Here is a 12,079-nt window from a genome sequence, read left to right as displayed (position 1 = left end):
CAGCAGTGTTTTGTGATTTTCAGTGTATGACTCTTGTACATATTTTGTAGATTTATCTTTAAGTATTACATATTTTAATGCTATGATAAATGGTATTGCTTTTAAATTTCTGTTTTCAATTATTGCTAGTATCTAGGAAAAACATTGATTTTCATATATTGATTTTATAATTGCTTGCTCATTGTTGGTACTTTTAGTAGGCTTTGTGCAAGATCCTGTTGCATTTTCTACATAGACAATCTCCTTGTCTACAAATAAAGGTGGCTTTTTACATTCCAGTCTAGATGCTTATTCCCTAATAATTAATTTTTGTTTCATTATCCTTGCTCAAACCTTTACTACCATATTGAATTCAGGTAATACCAGCAGTCTTCCTTATCTTGCTCCTGATCTCACAGGGAAAACTTTCAGTCTCTTACCATTAAGGATGATCTTAGCAGTAGGTTTCCTGTAGATTGCATTTATTAGGCTGAGAAAGTTCCCACTGTTGGAATTGATAACCGTCTGGTGCCGAAAACAGACACACAAGGGACAGAAAATCTTGACAAGGCAATTTTCTCTTAATCAAAAGGATATAAGCATGTGCCCACTGCTGCTAAGCAAGTGCACAGGCACAAAATGGCTGACAGTGGCTCTTCCTTATATCCCTGATGCTGTCCTACCTGCCCCTCACCTGTGATTTGTCCAGTCAAAGGTTCACAGTCTTTCCTGATTGGCTGAAAGCCTTGGGGGATGGGTTAGGGCATGCAGTTTGGTGGGCAATGGAGTTGTACAGGAATCCGGAAGAAGAAGCAAGGATCCTTTAAATGTGCAGGTCACCTAAGATGGCAAACAAAGGAATTTTTAATTAATCTAAGAGGATAGCAAATACTTTGATAGAAAAGATCATTTTTCTTACAATTTCCCCCTCTTTTAATTTAAATCTTTTCTTGAAGCTCATTTAGGAGCCATTGGCTCTCATGATCTTGCATTTCTAATAGAAACAAGTTATTTTGGTAGGGCAGGGGTGATTGCCTCAATTAACCGCTGTATTAGTCCTGAGATACAAGGAATTACACAGCATCCTGCTAAAATTAAAACTCCAGCCACAACGATCAAGGAGGTTAAGATTGAGGTCATCCAACCCTTCTATCTTCCAAACCAGTTTTCTATCAAGTCAGTAAAGGGATCATTTATATCTGAGTTTTCAGCTAGCTCATTAAATAGGGTAGTTAATCCCTGTTGGGCCTTAGTAATCGTTCCATCAGGAGCTGTATTATTTGATAGATACGTGCAACACGAAACTCCAATCATTATGCAAACTCCTCCCTTTTTGGGAAACATCATGTCTAATGCTAGTCTGTTCTCCCAAGCCATCTGGCTACTTGATCCCAATTGCTCTGCTATTCCTTTGATGGCATCTCTGGTATAGTTAACAAACCTTTGTTTGTTATTTATTATAACCTTTGTTGGTTATAATAAATATAATTGATTCAATCGACATTTTTATTTATGGTGGACCACCAGAAAAGTACTGATTCCAATCCTGCTTCAGTTTGATTTCTGGCTTTAAATTTGTTTGGCACCCTCCAGGAACCCCAATGGCATCCATGTAGGCATGGGGATCAAGGGAGCCTCTGTGGTTGGCTGCAGTGTCTGTGTCTATGTCTCTCTTTTTTCTAGGTGTTGTGGTACGGGCTGGGGATATAAATGCTAGGGTGAAAGGGATTGCCAAATTCTCTAAAGCACAGGTGCCTGCCCAGTTACCTGGGAGAGTCTCAAGTAAAGGTCCTCCGCAGTACCACCAGACATCAGCTCTGCACACCGAGAGTGTGGACTGGTTTGTGAAACTGTTGAAGGACTGGCTTTCACTGCATCCCGTCAGGTTTCCCACATTTGTCAGTCATCCCTCCATCTGGTGAGACATAAGGTATAATTGACGTCTAGGGTGGGTGGCCTAATAGTCCTTGGGGGCTGACCCATAGGACCTCTGACCTCTGGGAACAGTAGTGATAGTGTCCGGCAGGATTCATTGCCCCAAGCTTTGGCATCCTGAAACAGAGCCAACATGCATTACATTCCATCTGGATCTGAAGATCATCCTAATGAAAAGAGGACCATCTGAGACTCTGGTCTCCCAGTAGTACAAACATAGCAATCACTCTTATTTAATATGCAGACAGCATTTTATCCATTCCATCTGAGCATTTGTATCTCTGTACTCAATTTCAATAGCCACAGTTTGTCTTAGGTCCTTGACTTCTACTATAGCTACCTGAGTTCGATTGTTATACAAATGTGGGGGTACGTTGGAGTGGAGGTAGAACTAGGTGTCACCTAGGAGGGGTTGGGGGATAGATGGAGCTTAAAGGCACCTAACAGGTCTGTTGCCGAGACATCTGCCCCAACCCATATCTACGAAATATAGATGGTTCTTGTGTCATAATTCTATGACTGATCTAAGTGGGTTACATTGTTTATCTTTACAATTAGGAGAGGGATGTGTCTGAAACAGATGTAATTTTGACTGTAGTCTGTTAAAAGACTGCTGATTGTTCTGGATGGTAGAAATTGGAGTCTTTCCAGTGCCCAGGAGTCTGGTCCAGCCCTTAGGATTGTCATAAGAGGGAGAGGTGTATCCTTTATACCCAGTGTTTCACCCCACATCCGTCCACTCTGGACAGATACCAGCTTCCCTGTGGGTTCTGGGATGGGGCACATATAAAAGGAATATCCTTGGACATAAGGCCTCCACAAGGAAGGATCTGGCATGTATCAAATTCAACAATTAAGGGAAAATTACTTTGAGTTACATTAATAACAAGCATACCATTTCCCAAATGAAAGGGAAAGAATATTTCTTTTTAAAGTCACTTTGGTGTTTCCTGGACGTGAGAGCATAGCCCATTGTTCCTTCTGGTCAGTTAGGGGGGTGACTTCTTTACCCGTGTGTGATGAGTCCATCCCCGCTTCATGGTCTGGACAGCTGTCTCTGTGGTCAGCAGGACCAGGAAGGCTTCTTCCCAAGCTGGCTCAAGCTTATTTTCTTTCCAGGTCTTGATTAGCACGTAATCACCAGGCTGATGTGCGTGAATAGGAAAGTCAAGTGGAGGAGCCTGTGCTAACAATCCTTTTTGCCTAAGACAAAGTAAAGTAGAGGACAATCCAAGTATATAATTTTTGAGGAAATAGTCTTTGGTTTCAAATGAAGGTACATCAGTAATAGAACTAAGGTTAGGAAGCCCATAAAGCATTTCATAGGGGGAGAGGCCAATGTCCTTCCAAGCTGCCATTCTAATTCTGAGTAGCACTATGGAAAGACATTTAGTCCAAGGTAATCTGGTCTCTAAGACTAATTTAGTGAGTTGGTTTTTAAGAGTCTGATTCATTCTTTCAACTCTCCCTTAAGAAGGTGGATGCCAGGGAGTATGATATTCCCATTTGATCTATAGAGCCTTCATAAGTCCCTTAAGGACATTGGCAGTGAAATGACTCCCATTGTCTGAGTCTATATTTTCTATAACCCCAAACCTTGGGATTATGTTTTCTAGTAATAACCTAATTACATTTGTAGCAGTGGCCCCTGGGAGAGGGATGGCCTCGACCCAGTGAATGAGATGGTCTATAATAACCAAAAGATATTTAAGATGACCTATTTTGGGCATTTTGGTGTAATCTACCTGAATGCTTTGGAAAGGTCGCAACCCAGGGTTTCTATCCCCAGCAGGTCTCTGTCTCAGAGATTGCTCATTAATCTTTCAACAAGTAAGACATTCTTCTGATACTTGTTTGGCTAGTGTATATATCCCTATACATCCATAGGCTTGCAAAACTGTATCACACATGGCCTGGGGTCCCCAGTTGCTCCCCTGATGGAGATAGATGAGGAGTTCTCTCATTAGGGTCTTTGAGATCATTTCCCTCCCATCGGGGAGAACACATTTTCCCTGTTCAGTCCTGACTGACCCAAGTTTTTTTAGTGTTCTTCCTCAGAGCGGGTAAAGAGAGGGGTGACATGAGGAGCAGGAAGGTTCAGAATGAGACAAAAGACCAGGGCCTCAGAGGTGAGAGCAGCCTGTTTTGCTGTCTCATCTGCAAAAGAATTTCCCCAAGTCTCAAGAGTTTACTCCCTTTTAGTGACCTGGCACATGGACTATGGCTATTTCTTCAAGTAGTTTTGGCTCTTTAATATTTGTTTAATTAATTCTCCATGTACCAAATCTTGGCCCTTGCTATTGATTAAGCCCCATTCCATCCAGATTTTTCCAAAGATGTGGACCACACCAGATGCATATTTTGAATCAGTGTATATGGTCCTTTCTTTGTCCTTGAAGTGTTTTAAGACCTGATTTAGGGCAAACAATTCACAACTCTGTGCCAACCAATTGTTAGGGAGTCAGCCTGATTCTATTATCGTCATGGCCTCCCCATTTACTAAAGAACATCCATTATGCCTTTTTTCCTCGATTACCCGAGAGGATCCATCCACAGAGAAATGGAATTTGGTCTGGAAAGGAGTTTCCCCGAGATCTGGACTTACTTTTGTTTGATATTCAATAATATCTAGACATTTATGTTCGGGGGCTCCTCCCTCCTGCCTTCATGCCAAGAAAGTGGCTGGATTTAGGGCCTTATCAGTAGTTAAAGTTTGGTCATACTTTTCTAGCAAGACAGCCTCATACTTTAGGATCCTGGAATCTGTCAGTCATCTATTCACCTTCTGATTTAAGATTGTCCTAACTTCATGGGGAGTGCTAATAATCAGGTCTCCCCCAAAGGTGATTTTTCTACATTCTTTGGTTAGAAGGGCTGAAGCTGCTACTGCCTGAATGTGCTCAGGCCAACCTTGGGCAAACAGATCTAGGAATTTAAATAAGAAGGCCATACTTTAACATTGACCCCCATGTTTTTGGGTTAGCACCCCGAGGGCAATTCCCTTATTTACATTCACAAAGAGTTGAAAAGGCTGTTCAAGAGAGGGCAAGGCTAGCACCAGAGCTGTGATAAGGGCTTGCTTGTATTTTATCCCTTTTGGGTCATTAGATCTCTTGCAAATAGGTTGGTACCTGCCTCAGGGACTGGGAGAAATTGTACCTAGTGATCCTTTCTTGGAAATAAACATCTGTTTCTTGTAATATTTTAACTGAAATGCTTTCTCCCTTTACCTCAGAAATTAGTACCCTCTCTAGGGAATAGATTAAGCCCCTGGGCAGAAGACAGAGAGAGGATCTGGAAGCACCTGAGTCAATCAGGAAAGTGACAACTTCACATTGTGGTCCCATTTTTAAATTTATCAAGGGCTCTGAGTGGGACCCTTCAAGGTAAAAGAGCCCCTAAACCTCTACTCTTCATCAAAGGTCATTAAGGGAACAGTTTCCTATACTCTCTTTCCTTCTGGGCATTCTCTCTTAAAGTGTCTAGTCTTCCAACATTTAAAGCACTTATTTCCCCCTCTCCTTTGTTTCATCTTCTGACTTTCTGGTCTCTTAGACCCCATGAGGGAGACTGGGCCAGTTGAGGTCCAATAGGATATTGGTTTGGCCTTTCCCTATTTAACCTGCTGGATCATGGATAACATAACCTTTGCTTTTTTTGTTTTTCTTCCTCTCTTCTTACATATACCTTTTGTGCCTCTCCTAATAATTCCCCTATGGATCTATTTTTCCAATTTTTTAGTTTTGTAATTTTGAGCAGAAGCCTGAGGGGCTGAGAGTTGAAGGGGGGTGGAGGTGGAGGTGGAGGGGTGAAAGCCTGGAGGGCAGGGCTGGAGCAGGCTCTGATGCCTGAGCCAGAGGAAGAGCAGGCAAAAGTGGGAGGGAAGGGAGGAGAGTAAATCCCAGTTAGAAAGGGTTTGTTGATTTGTTTAGTGGAAACAGGACTACAGGACTCTGTCTCCAACAGAGGGCATATTCCATCTCCTCTTGAGTGACTGAGCTTTTGTCATTAATGTGCTCATTAATAGTTGACAGACCGAGTCCTAGTCAGACCCAAATTTTGGCCAAAAAAAAAAAAAAAGCCCCAAAAAACAAAGGCTTTAAGATCAGTTCTTTGGTCCAGATAAAACAACAGTATTTAACCATTCATTGTTTCTTTGTCCTTTAGTATGGGGGCTGTCATCCCAATATTTTAACATGTTCCCTAGGGGGCTCCCAGAGGGTATTTTATCCTGGGCCTTTGTTTTCTGGCCCCCCCCCCCTTTGCTGCCTTTATTTCCCATTTCTACCTTCTGGTTGACTGTGCTCTATCAGGAGCTCAACCCCCCTTTGCCTTATAGGTTTCTTGTACTCTGATTCTTTTTTGCTTTGTCCGTCTCCACCCACATCCTTCGTGGGAGCTTAAGGCACCTCTTGGTTCCCTGTGGGTCAGTATAAACTGCTGGATTAGATTCAAAAGTCGAATTCTGCCTTAAACAGTAGGATGTCACCTCAGAACTACAGATCAAGACTTTGCTTTCCCTGCGTGTTACCTGACACATCTCATTCACACATCACACAGCCTCCAGTATCCTGACCACCAAGATAGTACTTGGTCACCCCCATGACATTTCTTGTCTTGGTTTGTGCACAAAACTTACATGGTCGCTGCAGTCCCTGTCTTCAGATCTTTTTTACCCGCATTGTTAAGAAATTCTGCAGTTCAAATTCATTCACAGGTCTGGAAAGTTGTCACCCTTGGCCAAACCTCAGGACCACTGCAATCAGGCAGCAGGATGCATCTCCCCAGGGAAGAGCTGGGACCCCCTTCCCTGACTGAATGTAAAATCCCGGACGATCCCCCAAGTTGTTGGAATGGATAACCCTCCAGTGCCAAGAACAGACACACAAGAGACAGAAAATCTTGACAAGGCAATTTTCTCTTAATCAAGAGGGTGCAAGCATGTGCTCACTCCTGCTAAGCAAGCACACAGGCACAAAATGGCTGACAGTGGCTCCTCCTTATATCCCTGATGCAGTGATACCTCCCCCTCACCTGGGATTTGTTCAGGTCAAAGGTTCACAGTCTTTCCCAATTGGCTGAAAGGCTTGGGGGATGGGTTGAGGCATGCAGTTTGGCAGGCAATGGAGTTGTACAGGAATCCAGAAGAAGAAGCATGCAAGTCATGCATGTCACCTAAGATGGCAAACACAGGAATTTTTAATTAATCTAAGAGGGTAACAAATACTTTGATAGAAAAGATCATTTTTCTTATACCTCCTATTCCCATTTTGCTTTTAAAACTGTCAAGTTTTTACAAGAACAGAATGCTGATTTTGCCAAATTTTTTTCTGATCATATGGAGATAATTATATGATTTTTTTTCATTTGTGCCTTGTTAATGTACTCAGTTACATTGATTGATTTTCAAGTGTTAAGCTGCATTTCTGAGATAGATTCTACTTGGTCATGATGTATCATTGTTTTATAGATTTTTGGATTTGATTTACTAAAATTGTTTGGAATTTTTGCATCTATGATCATGAGAGATATTGTTCTGTAGTTTTTTTGTTAAATAATTGTTTGATTTGAGTATTATGTTAATACTGATCTTGTGGCATGAGTTGGGAAATATTCTCTGCTCTCCTATTTTGTGGAACAGTTTCCATAGAATCATTAGTTTTTCCTTGATGTTTGATAGAATTCACCATTGAAACCATTCAGGGCTGGAGTTTTCTTTGTGCAAAAAATATTTTTAACTCTAAATCCCATTTAAAAAACATAATGGGCTATTCAGTATATTTATTTCTTCTTGAGTAAGCTTTGGTAAGTTAGGTATTTTAAGTAATTTTTCCCATTTCACCTATGTTGTTAAAGACATTGGCATAATATTTTCATAACCTACCCATTAACCTTGTAGTGTTTGTAGGATCTATAATTATATGCTCTATAGTGATGTTAATTCTCTCATTCATGACAGTACTAATTTGTATCTTCTCTCTTTGTTTTTTTTTTTTTTTTTTGACAATCTGGGAAGAAATTTATGAGTGGGTTTTTTTTTTTTGGTGGGGGTGGGATGGGAGGGTTGTTTGTTAACTTGTTGAGGTCCACTGTATGGTTCAGACTGGCCTCAAGCTCCCAATCCTCCTGCCTCAGCCTCCCAAGTGCTAGGATTACAGGAATGCACCACCAAGCCTGGTGAAATTGATCAATTTTATTGATCTTCCCAAAGAACCATCTTTGGGTTTGATTGATTTTCAGTCTGAATATTATTCTTTCTTCTGTTTTAAGTTAATATTCTTCTTTTCTAGTTCTTAAAGAAGACATTGAGGTCACTGATTTGAGGCTTTTCTTCCATTCTAATCAATACATTTAAGGCTATAAATTTCTTCCTGAGTCAAACATTAGAAGCATACTGAAAGTTTTGATATGATATGTTTTTATTTTCATTAAGTTCAAAATACTCTAACTTACTTTTTGATTTTTTTGACCCATTGGTTATTAAATTTCTAAATATTTGAAGATATTCCAAAGACTCTTCTCTTTTTTTAATTTCTAATTTAATTTCATCATGGTCAGAGAACATACTTTTGATAATAATTTTTGAATTATGAATGCTTTGCTATAGCCCAGAATATGGTCTGTCATTGATAGTATTCCATGTTCACTTAATGCATACCCTGCTGCTTTACACATTTCATGATTTTCAAATTGATTAATTCTATTGTTCAACTCTTCTCTTACTTTTTGTCTCTTCTCTCAACTATTGTGGTGGTGGGATCAAAATCTTCATCTACCACTTGGGATTTGTTTATTTTTTTCCTTGTAGTTCTAGTAGATTTTTCTTCATATGTTTTTAAGTTCTGATATTAGTTACATACATGCTTAGGGTAGTTATTTCTTCTTGATGAATTCAATCTTTATCATTATGAAATTGTCATCTTTGTTCTAAAATCTGCTTTGTCTAATATTGCTCTAGCTTTATATTGATCAGTTTTTCATGTTATATCTTTTTCTATTCTTTTTGCTTTTAACATATGTGCACCTTTCATTGCAAGATTTATCTGGCTCTTGCTGTTTTAATCCAGTTCGACATTGTTATTGGAGCTTTTTAGACTATCGTGTCTAATGTAATTATTGATTTAATTAGGCTTAAATTTATTCTACTGCCATTTGTTGTTTCTTTGTCTCATTTGTTTTTTCTTTTCTATCTTCTTTTGAATCAAGTACTTTTTATGATTTCTTTATCTCCTTTGATGATGAATTAACTAGAACTCTTTTTTGTTTTAATTCTTTCCTTATGATTTGTAGTATATATCTTTTACTTATTGCATACACCTTCAAGTGACATACCAATTTACCTATGGATCAAGAACCTCACAGCCATATGTTTCCATTTCTCCTCTCCTTATCATTTTTTTTAGCAAGAAATTATTTTTAAAGAGATTCAAATGATGAAGAGCTATCTTTCCCATGCAGTTGCCATTTCCAGTGGTATTTGTTCTTTTCTATCACTATTATTTTCTTCTGGTACAATTTTGCTTCCTCCCGAAGAATTTCCTTTATTATTTCTTTATAGGGAAGATCTGTTCATGGTGAATTTTCATCTTCTGTGGGTCTGGAGAAGTCCTTATTTTACCTTTATAAAGATATTTTTCTTTCTTTTGTCTTTTTTTTTTTTTTGGCAGTACTAGTTTTTGAACTTGTACTTTGTGCTTGTTTACACAGACACTTTACCACATTAGGCACATCCCAGACCAAGACATTTCTTCAAGGTATAGACTTCTCAGGTCACAGGTTTTTTTTTTTTTTCTTTCAATATATTAAGAGGTGTTGCTCCATTATCTTCTGGCTTGCATTATTCCTGATGGGGAATCATAGTGTTTTCCTATCATTGTTCCTCTTGTGTACTGTGTTCTTTTTCCCTGGATTCTTCTTCCTTTTTTTTTTTTTTTTTTTGTGGTACTGGGGCTTGAACTCAGGGCCTTCACCTTGAGCCACTCTGCCAGCCCTATTTTTGTGAGGGGTTTTCAAGATAGGGTCTCCCAGAACTATTTGCTTGGGCTGGCTTCAAACCATGATCCTCCTGATCTCTGCCTCCTGAGTAGCTAGGATTACAGGTGTGAGCCACCGGCATCGAGTTCCTGGATGCTTCTTAAGGTTTCCTTTTAGAGCTAAGTATGGTGACACAGCCCTATAATCCCAGTACTTATGAGACTGAGGCAGTTTGATCATGAATTCGAGGCCAGTCTGAACTACATAGTGAGTGAGACTTTGTCTCAATATAACCTAATAATGAGTATATCCTAATAAAAATTTATAATAAAAAGAATAAAAAAAGAAATTAAAAGATTTTTGACTTTCTCACAGATTTTGATCATTTGACTATGGTATGCCTTAGTAGTAAAGGTGTTCCCCTCCCTGTCCTCTCTTCCCCCTTCTCTTGCCTCTTCCTTCTCCTCCACCTCCTCATCCTCTTCTAATGCTTACATTTCATTGTACTTCTCAGCTCTGGGAATCTATAGTTTTCATTAAATTTGAAAACACTTCAGCCATAATTTCTTCACATATTCTTCTCCGCTGCTCTGAGGATTCAAATTAAATGTACATTAGGCTGCTGGTATTGTTCCAGAGCTCACTGATACTCTGCTCATTTATCTCCAGTTCTTTTTTTTCTGTATTTGTTTTGAATGGTTTCTATATTGTGTCAAGTTCACTAATATTTTCCTGTTATGTCTAATCATCCCTGTATCTCACTGAGTATATTTTAATCTCAAGCATTATAGTTTTCATCTCTAGAAGCTAAAGGTTGGTCTTTTAAAAAAAAATGCCACATCTCAATTTTTTAAGATGTTGGGCACAGGTATGACTGTTTTAGTGTCCTTGTCTGATAATCTCACATCTGTGACAGTTCTAGGTTAGTTTCAGTTGATTGCTTTTTTCTCCTCATTGTGTGTTATATTTTCCTATTACCTGTCTGGTAATTTTTTAATACATGTCAAACACTGTGATTTTAACCTTATTGAGTTCTGAATATAATAGTCCTCCTACAAAAATTGTTGAGTTTTGTTCGGAGCTGCTGTTTAGCTACTTCAGAACAGTCTGATTCTTTGAGGTCTTGCTTTAGAGATTTGTTAAATTGGTTCAGAGCCACATTTACTCTAGGGCTAAGTATTCCCCATTACTCAACTAAGACTCTTCTTAATTCTGTACCTGGTGCTTCTGATTATGAGGTTCCCCCACAGCACTGAACCTCCCTGGCTAGGTGAATTCAGTTTTCTTGAATTCAGTTCTCTCATTCTCTAGGGAGATTTTTTTCCTTAGCCTCTGATCTTTTCCTACCCCACAGACACTGACTACTACTCTGCTGTTCCTATGCAGGTTTTCAGCATTCCCTCTCTTTTTTCTAAAAACCTGTCCTATGAATTTTAGCCATCTTGTCTTCAAGTTTGCTAATTGTTTCCTGTTATGTCTAATTCCTGAGATCCCTGGTCTTTCAGCCCTGTCTCCTCAACTCAAAGAGCCAACCTGGGTACCTCAGTCTGCACTGCAGCTTAGAAACTCCTGTGGAAGTAAGCTGAGGTAATCATGAGGCATGAAATCACTGTCTTTTCTTCCTAATATCTAGTGTACTGAAAACCATTGTTTTCTATGTCTTGCCCAGCTTTTTTGTTATTTCAAGTAAAAGATAAATCCATTATTTTGCATCTAGGCCAGAAGTAAAAAATGATTTTTAATATTGCTATTTTTCATGAATCCCAGGTTTCAACACATATTTTTTTCTTTTATTATTCATATGTGCATACAAGGCTTGGGTTATTTCTCCCCCCTGCTCCCACCCCCTCCCTCTCCCCCCTGCCCCCACCCCCTCCCTCCCCCCCACCCCCTCAATACCCAGCAGAAACTATTTTGCCCTTATTTCTAATTTTGTTGCAGAGAGAGTATAAGCAATAATAGGAAGGAACAAGGGTTTTTGCTGGTTGAGATAAGGATAGCTATACAGGGAGTTGACTCACTTTGAATTCCTGTGCGTGTGTGTTACCTTCTAGGTTAATTCTTTTTGATCTACCCTTTTCTCTAGTTCCTGGTCCCCTTTTCCTATTGGCCTCAGTTGTTTTTAAGGTATCTGCTTTAGTTTCTCTGCGTTAAGGGCAACAAATGCTAGCTAATTTTTTAGGTGTCTTAC

General features: G+C 39.4%; 1 long non-coding RNA gene across 1 annotated transcript; it reads right to left on the bottom strand.

The window, feature by feature from the left end:
• Positions 1 to 236: 236 nt before the first annotated feature.
• LOC141425693 (uncharacterized) lies at positions 237 to 6,894 on the bottom strand. The gene is made up of 4 exons (XR_012450739.1): positions 6,554 to 6,894; positions 2,925 to 3,117; positions 1,747 to 1,894; positions 237 to 819 (listed from the first exon to the last, which is right to left on the bottom strand). It is a non-coding gene; the product is annotated as an uncharacterized lncRNA (long non-coding RNA).
• Between the last annotated feature and the right edge of the window lie 5,185 nt (positions 6,895 to 12,079).

Source organism: Castor canadensis, chromosome 8 (assembly GCF_047511655.1).
Source record: "Castor canadensis chromosome 8, mCasCan1.hap1v2, whole genome shotgun sequence".
Lineage (NCBI taxonomy): Eukaryota > Metazoa > Chordata > Mammalia > Rodentia > Castoridae > Castor > Castor canadensis.
Note: the sequence above shows the minus strand (reverse complement) of the source record. Positions and strands in the feature narration are given on the sequence as shown.